Source organism: Arachis hypogaea, chromosome 17 (genome assembly GCF_003086295.3).
Source record: "Arachis hypogaea cultivar Tifrunner chromosome 17, arahy.Tifrunner.gnm2.J5K5, whole genome shotgun sequence".
Lineage (NCBI taxonomy): Eukaryota > Viridiplantae > Streptophyta > Magnoliopsida > Fabales > Fabaceae > Arachis > Arachis hypogaea.
This window is the reverse complement of record NC_092052.1, coordinates 57,396,491-57,405,984: the sequence shown is the minus strand read 5'-3', so window position 1 is coordinate 57,405,984 and position 9,494 is coordinate 57,396,491. Positions and strand designations below refer to the sequence as shown.

The following is a 9,494-nucleotide window of genomic DNA, read 5'->3' as shown; positions in this document are numbered from 1 at the left end:
TGAGATCTGGAAAGTCTAAACCTTGTCTGTGATATTCCGAGTAGGATCTGGGAAGGGATGGCTGCGACGAGCTTCAAACTCACGAGTGTTGGGCGTAGTGATAGACGCAAAAGGATCAATGGATCCTATTCCAGCATGATCGAGAATCGACAGATGATTAGCCATGCAGTGACAGCGCATTGGACCATTTTCACTGAGAGGACAGGATGTAGCCATTGACAACGGTGATGCCTAACATACAGCTTGCCATAGAAAGGAGTATGAATGATTGGATGAAGACAATAGGAAAGCAGAGGTTCAGGAAGAACGAACGCATCTCTATACGCTTATCTGAAATTCTCACCAATGAATTACATAAGTATCACTATCTTTATTTTACGTTTTATTTATCTTTTTAATTATTAAATCTCCATAATCAATTGAATCCGCCTGACTGAGATTTACAAGGTGACCATAGCTTGCATCAAGCCGACAATCTCCGTGGGATCGACCCTTACTCACGTAAGGTTTATTACTTGGATGACCCAGTGCACTTGCTGGTTAGTTGTGCGAAGTTGTGACAAAGAACTAAGATTATGAACGTGCGTATTGAGTTTTTAGCGCCGTTACCAAGGAATGGAACCGTCACGATTTCTGCGCACCAAGTTTTTGGCGCCGTTGCGGGGGATTGTTCGAGTTTGGACAACTGACGGTTCATCTTGTTTCTCAGATTAGGTAATTTTATTTTATTTTTAAGCTCTTTTATTTCTTATTTTCGAAAAAAAATATTTTTTCTTTTTCGTTTTTCCCAAAATAATTTTTGAAAAAAACCAAAAAAATTAATAAAATCATAAAACCAGAAATAATTTGATGTTTCTTGCTTGAATCTAGTGTCAAGTCATAAGTTTGGTGTTAATTGCATGTTCTTAAAATTTCTTGCATTTTCGAAAATTCATGCATTGCATTCTTCATGATCTTCAAGTTGTTCTTGGTAAGGCTTCTTGTTTGATCTTTAAAATTTTTTATTTTGTGTCTTTTCTTATTTTTCATATGCATTTTCAATTTGTTAGTGTCTAAAAATTAAAAATCTTTAAGTTTGGTATCTTGCATGTTTTCTTTTCTTGAAAATCTTTCAAAAATAAGTTCTTGGTGTTCATCTTGATATTCAAAGTATTCTTGGTGTTCATCTTGACATTCAAGGTGTTCTTGCATGCATTAGTTGTTTGATTCATAATTCTTATGTTTTGTTTCAATTTAGTATTTTTCTCTCTCATCATTAAAAATTCAAAAATTAAAAATATATCTTTCCTTGTTTTACTCATAAATTTCAATTTCAAAATTCTATCTTTTCAAATCTTTTTCAAAAATCAAATCTTTTTCATTTATTTTTATATATTTTCGAATTTTTTTTTAAAATTTATTTTCAAAATCTTTTCCTATTCTTACTTCATATTTTCGAAAATCTCACTAACATTTAATTTCTAGATTCAAAAATTTCAAGTTGTTACTTGCCTATTAAAAAAGGTTCAATCTTTAAATTTTAAAATCATATCTTTTTGTTTCTTCTTAGTCAAGTAATCAACTTTGATTTTCAAAATCATAGCTTTTTAATTTCTTCTTCAATCATATCTTTTTTATAAATTGCAATCATATCTTCTCAATCAAATCTTTTTCAAAATAAATTTCAATCACATCATTTTCAAAATCAATTTTAAAATCTTTTCTAACCTCTTTTCTAACTTCTTATCTTTTCAAAAATTAAGCTTCAAATCTTTTTCAATCAATCTTATCTTTTTGTTTCAATCATATCTTTTTCAAAACTACCTAACTAATTCTATCTCTAATTTTCGAAAATCTCTTCCCTCTTTTTCAAAATTCCTTTTTCATTAACTAATTTTTTTAAATTTTAATTTAATTTAATTTCATTTTTCTTTTTAATTTTCGAATTCTAACTTTGATTTTAAATTAAAAACAAAAATATTTTTCATTTTATTTTAATTTAATTTTGAATTTTTCTCTTCTCCCTCTTCTCTTCTTTTCTTCTTCTACTCACATAAAGGAATATCTATACTGTGACATAGAGGATTCCATATTTTCTATTATCTTCTTTTTCATGAGCAGGAATAAGGATAAGAACATTCTTGTTGAAGCTGATCCTGAACCTAAAAGAACTCTGAAGAGGAAGCTAAGGGAAGCTAAAGCACAACTCTTTGGAGAAAATCTGACAGAAATTTTCGAAAAAGAAGGAAACATGGCCGAAAATAATAACAATGCAAGGAAGATGTTTGGTGACTTTACTGCACCAAATTCCAATTTACATGGAAGAAGCATCTCAATCCCTGCCATTGGAGCAAACAATTTTGAGCTGAAATCTCAATTAGTTTCTCTGATGCAACAGAATTGCAAGTTTCATGGACTTCCATCCGAAGATCCTTTTCAGTTCTTAACTGAATTCTTGTAGATCTGTGATACTGTGAAGACCAATGGGGTTGATCCCGAGGTCTACAGGCTTATGCTTTTCCCGTTTGCTGTAAGAGACAGAGCTAGAATATGGTTGGACTCTCAACCTAAAGACAGCCTGAACTCTTGGGATAAGCTGGTGACGGCTTTCTTAGCCAAGTTCTTTCCTCCTCAAAAGTTTAGCAAGCTTAGAGTGGATGTTCAAACCTTCAGACAAAAGGAAGGTGAATCCCTCTATGAAGCTTGGGAGAGATACAAGGAACTGACCAAAAAGTGTCCTTCTGACATGCTTTCAGAATGGACCATCCTGGATATATTCTATGATGGTCTGTCTGAATTATCAAAGATGTCATTAGACTATTCTGCAGGTGGATCCATTCACCTAAAGAAAACGCCTGCAGAAGCTCAGGAACTCATTAACATGGTTGCAAATAACTAGTTCATGTACACTTCTAAAAGGAATCCTGTGAGTAATGGGACGCCTCAGAAAAAGGGAGTTCTTGAGCGGATAATTTATACGCTTTTTGGCATTATTTTTACATAGTTTTTAGTATGATTTAGTTAGTTTTTAGTACATTTTTATTAGTTTTTAAATAAAATTCACATTTCTGGATTTTACTATGAGTTTGTGTGTTTTTCTGTGATTTCAGGTAATTTCTGGCTGAAATTGAGGGACTTGAGCAAAAATCAGATTCAGAGGTTGAAGAAGGACTGCAGATGCTGTTGGATTTTGACCTCCCTGCACTCAAAGTGGATTTTCTGGAGCTACAAAACTCCAAATGGCGCGCTCTCAATTGCGTTGGAAAGTAGACATCCAGGGCTTTCCAGAAATATATAATAGTCCATACTTTGCCTGAGTTTAGACGATGCAAACTGGCGTTAAATGCCAGTTCCATGCTGCATTCTGGAGTTAAACGCCAGAAACAGGTTGCAAAGTGGAGTTAAACTCCAAGAGAAGCCTCTACACGTGTAAAGCTTAATGCTCAGCTCAAGCACACACCAAGTGGGCCCCGAAAGTGGATTTCTACATCATTTACTCATTCCTGTAAACCCTAGTAACTAGTTTAGCATAAATAGGACTTTTTACTATTGTATTTACATCTTTTGGAACATCTTTGGATTGTCTTTTGATCCTTAGATCACGTTTAGGGGCTGGCCTCTCGGCCATGCCTGGACCTTCATCACTTATGTATTTTCAACGGTAGAGTTTCTACACACCATAGATTAAGGTGTGGAGCTCTACTGTTCCTCATGAATTAATACAAAGTACTATTGTTTTTCTATTCAATTCAAGCTTATTCCGATTCTAAGATATTCATTCGCACCTCAATATGAATGTGATGATCGTGACAGTCATCATCATTCCCAACTATGAATGTGTGCCTGACAACCATTTCCGTTCTACCTTAGATTGAATGAGTATCTCTGGGATTCCTTAATCAGAATCTTCGTGGTATAAGTTAGAATCCATGGACGGCCATTCTTGAGATTCGGAAAGTCTAAACTCTGTATGTGGTATTCTGAGTAGGATCTGGGAAGGGATGGCTGCGACGAGCTTCAAACTCGCGAGTGATGGGCGTAGTGACAGATGCAAAAGGATCAATGGATCCTATTCCAGCATGATCGAAAACCGACAGATGATTAGCCATGCAGTGACAGCGCATTGGACCATTTTCACTGAGAGGACAAGATGTAGCCATTGACAACAGTGATGCCTAACATACAGCTTGCCATAGAAAGGAGTATGAATGATTGGATGAAGACAATAGGAAAGCAGAGGTTCAGGAGGAACGAACGCATCTCTATACGCTTATCTGAAATTCTCACCAATGAATTACATAAGTATCACTATCTTTTTTTTATGTTTTATTTATCTTTTTAATTATTAAATCTCCATAATCAATTGAATCCGCCTGACTGAGATTTACAAGGTGACCATAGCTTGCTTCAAGCCGACAATCTCCGTGGGATCGACCCTTACTCACGTAAGGTTTATTACTTGGATGACCTAGTGCACTTGCTGGTTAGTTGTGCGAAGTTGTGACAAATAACTAAGATTATGAACGTGCGTATTGAGTTTTTAGTGCCGTTACCAAGGAATGGAACCGTCACGATTTCTGCGCACCAACAATATTCACAAAGATTTCTACATTTCTCTTTGATGCATCAACAAGTCCAAAATTACATCAAAGAATACATGAGCCAAGAAAAGAGTTTAAACAAAACAAGGAAGTTGTCCAAGGAATCGCACGTTACTCTAAAACAAGCTTGAGTTACCTAAAAGGATATCAAACTTAGAAAGAGAAGAACAAAATTTATGGACGGGGTTCACAGAAATGTAAGAAAATGTTTAAGAATACAATCAGACAGGGAACAGATTAAATCAAAGCTTCTTCCCAATAAGAAGTTAAGACAAGAATGATGAACGGATTTTTGCTAGTAAAGAATTTCACAAATGAAATCTCGTTGAAAGTATAGTTTCTAAACCAACAATAATCCTTTCATACAAAAATTTGGTTGTCACTAAAACAAACCCAATAAAATTAAACCGAAGTATTCAAACCTCGGGTCGTCTCTCAAGGAATTGCAGGGAAGTGTACTTATAATTGGTTATGGAAAAGTATGTTTTTGGGTTTTAAATGTTGAACAAGGAAATAAAATGGCAAGGAAGTAAATTAATAACTAAGAAAAGCTCTTGGTAAGGTAAGAGAACTTGACGTCCTATCCTAGCTATCCTTATCAATTGTGATGAGAATTGTCCATTGTTACCACTTAGTTAACCTCTAACTATGAAGGAAAGTCAAGTGGATGAATCAATTTGATTCCTTAAGTCCTAGTCAACTCCTAAGGAAAGACTAGCTTTAGAGGGATCCAAATCAACTAGAAACTTTCAATTATCAATCAACAAAGGAGTTTGATAACTCAAGAGTCTCTAATTACTCAACCAAAGCCAAGAGGAGAAAAATCTACTCTAAAATCCAACCAAGCATTTTATCAAACACTTGGAAGGCACAACATAAAAAACTAGAAAACTAGCAAGGAATATGAAATCCAAATAACCAATTTCAAATATCAATGACTAACAAATAATAGAAGAAGCAATAAATATGAAATACCTCAAATTGCATTAAATGGAAAATCAAATCTAACATGAAGGGTTCATAAATTAAATTGGGAAAATAAATAAACCAACAAGAGAAATAGATAAACTAAAGTGCTAGAACTAATAAGAGTAGAAGAGAAACTAATTAAAGCAAAGTAGAAATCTGGAATTGAAAATAGCTAAACCTAAAATCCTAAAACCTAGAGAGAGGAGAGAGCCTCTCTCTCTAAGAAACTACATCTCCAACCTAAAATTATGTGAATGAATTGATGAATTGAATGATTCCTCCACTCTGCAGCCTCTATTCTGTGTTCTCGGGATTGGAACTGGGCCAAAAAGGAGCTCAGAAATCGCTCCCAATGCTTTCTGCAATTTCTGCACGTGGCGCATGTCACGCGTACGCGTCGTCTGGCAAAATTCCTTGTCACGCGTACGCGTCAGTCACACGTACACGTCTCTTGTCTTCTGCGCTAGGCACGCGTACGCGTCGCTGCCAGCTTCTCAAAATTTCATTTTCTCAAGTTCCTTCCACTTTTAGATGCTTCCTTTCCATCCTCTAAGCCATTCCTGCCCTATAAAGCCTAAAAATACTTAACACACAGATCACGGCATCAAATGGTAATAAAGGATAATTAAAATTGACAGTTTAAGGGCCTAGGAAACATGTTTTCAACTATATCACAGAATTAGGAAGGATTTGTAAAATCATGCAAATTATATGAATAAGTGAGCAAAGAATTGATAAAAATCACTTAAATTAGCACAAGATAAACCATAAAATAGTGGTTTATCAATCTCCCCATACTTAAACATTAGCATGTCCTCATGCTAAGCTCAAGAGAACCAAAAGAGTGAAAGCAGAATGGTGGAACTTATGCAATGCAACCTATCTAGATGCAAGCTACCTACATGAATTATGCTATTCTAATTACTATCTATCTATATATATAAGCATACATGTGGTCAAATTGAGTCAACTTTCTAAGAAATCATATATGCACAATCAAGGACTAAATCAATCATATCAAAACACATTCACAATTGAGTTGAGTTAATCAAAAGAGTTCACAAACTTGTAAGACAAGCAATGATCAAATATGGACATATGGAAATGAGCCATTGGACCCTCACTGGATTTGTATATGCACTCTAATCACTCAAGTGTTTGGGGTTAAACCACTCTACTCTTCTCTAGTCATGCTTTCTAAAACTTTATTCTTCATCTAACCAAGCAACAAATATTAAGTGTACAAATGCAAACATCATGAGGGCTTTTCAAGGTTGTAATGAGGCTAAGGTAAGGATGAGGATATATATATATATATATATGGCCAAGTGAGCTGTAAATTGAATCTTTGACTAGCCTAAGCTCTCACCAAACACACACACTCTATATACTTCTAAAATCATGCCTAACTACCCATAATCTCACTTTTGTATATTTCACATACTCATATACCAAATTTTCCTTAATTTTACCACATATGCACTGATCTTTTATTAAACTTAACATTGAGGTAATTTTGTTCCCTTATTTATTTATTTATTTTTCTTTTTCTCCTTTTTTTTTGAACATGAAAGCAAAGACAACATATCACTGCACATGGTTTTTCTAGTCTCACATGAGTATGCACCCAAATTCCCAATATTCAAATAAAGTAGAAACACAATACATTCCCATTCACCCAAGTTTCCACAGTTCCCCACACTTAGTTAACACACTATCTCTATCTTAAACTAACCAAAGATTTAAATGGGATAATTAATTATTTTTCTGCTTAAGGCTAGTGATGTGGTAAAATACAGAATAAATAGGGATTAAAAGGCTCAAAGTGGCAAACAAAGGTAATTGGACTGGTAGGCTGTTTGGGATAAGTGAGCTAATAACAAATGATGGCCTCAATCATATGTATGCATGTAAATATACTGAACAATGGACATATAGAATGGAGCAAAGCAAAGATTGCAATCATAGAGAAGAAAACACACAAGAATAAGAATCATGGTTAAATAATGTAACCATGCAATTAAGCTAAAAAACTCACGGGTTGTGTGTTCTTTAGCTCAAAAATCATATTCCAATTATATATATCATGCAAGTTACCAAAAGGTTTTAACTCAATTAAATGTGAATCTTAAATGCCTTTTCTAAGAAAAAGATATATTCCTTGAAAATTTCATCAATTGATCAACAATTATTATTATATATATATATATATACTAAATGAGATGTTGTGATTATGAAAAACTAAAAGTTTTTTAGTTTACTCCCTATTTTCAATCAAACTAATTTCTCATATGTAAAAGGGTAAACTAAGCTCAGGAATCCTGGTTTTTTCACATCACAACTAATAAACTAAAAGTGCAATTCAAGCTAAATATCTAAGATATATACAAGCCCAAAGTGTAAAATACAACAAAGTAAAAATAAACAAGAGTACAATAAAATAGAAATGTGCAAGTACTAAAAGAAATAAAATAAAATAAAATAAAATAAAGAAAAATAGGACAAAAGTCTGAAATAGTTTACCAAAATAAAATCTGCCGGAGACGGTGACCTCCCCACACTTATATTACAGCATCGTCCTCGATGCTTTATCAAGCTGGGTGTGAAGGGTCATCGCCTACTGAAAGGTGTGCCGCTGGCTTTGTCGGCGGTGGCTGTGCAGGTGCCTGTGGCTCTGTAGGCTGCTCAAGCTGAGGCTCCTCGTGCTGTGCCTGCTGCGGGTCCTCCTCCTATGCATCCTCCTCCTCCTCAGAGTACTCCGAGGGTGTGTCAGGCTCGGAGGAGATGTCAGTACGCCCCGACCTCACAATCAGCTTGAGATGTTCATAGCGTCGCTTATTGTGACGCTCAGACTACTCATAACGTCGCTGATTGCGGTGCTCCATCTGATCAAGGCACTCAAAAAGACGGTGCACAAGATGGTAGACAGGCTGAGAGGCGGATGATGGTGCTGTGGATGCGGGTGTTGCTACAGGCACTGAAGGTGCTGCTGAGGATGTGGCCGCATCAGTAGTAGAAGGAGGTAGTTTGTGGCCTAGAGGTACGAACCGCTTGCCGTGCGGAATAACCTTCTTGCAGTCGACAATCGGTGGCCTCTCATCCTCTAGCTCCCAAGGCACTTCAGCTTGGCGAGCCATCTAGGTGATCAAATAGGGAAATGACAGGGTGCCTCTGACATGGACTCTAGACATGTACTTTTTGATGAACCGTGGAAGGTATAGGTCTTTTCCTTCCATAACGCACCAAATGAGGATAATCATAGCAACTGGCACCTTTGACTCGTGAGTGCTAGGCATAACATAATTACTCAATATCTATTGCCACAGCCTAGCCTCATCATTGAGATAAATAATCTTGATATCCCGTGGAGTTAATTTTGACTTTCCCATAGCCCACGGAACATTAGGATCAATGGCTATGGTACGCCGCACAGCATCCTAATCAAAACTCATAAATCTAATAGATTCCTCAGCCTTCTGATAACCATATGTATCATCCGATTTAGGCTGGAAATGGAGGATATCTTCTATCACCTCTTTTGTGACCAAGATCTGCTTGCCCCTAAGCTGCACAGCATCAAGGGTCGTCTTATAATAGTTACAATAGAACTCACGGACCCATGATGCGTTAACCTCTGTCAAATCTCTCTCCAGAAATACCCAATCTCTCTATTTGATCTGATCCTCAGTGTACTTCTTTAATTCGGTTGGTATTTTGAGCGTCCTTTCCAAGTAGAGGTGCCTTTTTTTCGCAAAGACTGGAAACTTGAGTTCACAGTAGAGATTAGCAAATTTGACCGGGTCATTAGCCAGCACAATTTAATCAGCTTTTTCTTGCTCAGTAAAATTCTTTTTGTGCCAAGATTCATCCGATAGAACATCCGCTAGAGCAACGGATGACTGTCCTCTCTTCCTCTTGCCAGAGCTGGCCGTAGCCTTGCCTTTG

The 9,494-nt window shown here is 36.0% G+C and overlaps 1 non-coding gene across 1 annotated transcript; it reads right to left on the bottom strand.

The window, feature by feature from the left end:
- Positions 1-2,623: 2,623 nt before the first annotated feature.
- LOC112768567 (small nucleolar RNA R71) lies at positions 2,624-2,731 on the bottom strand. Its single transcript, XR_003185978.1, has one exon. It is a non-coding gene; the product is annotated as a small nucleolar RNA R71 (small nucleolar RNA).
- Between the last annotated feature and the right edge of the window lie 6,763 nt (positions 2,732-9,494).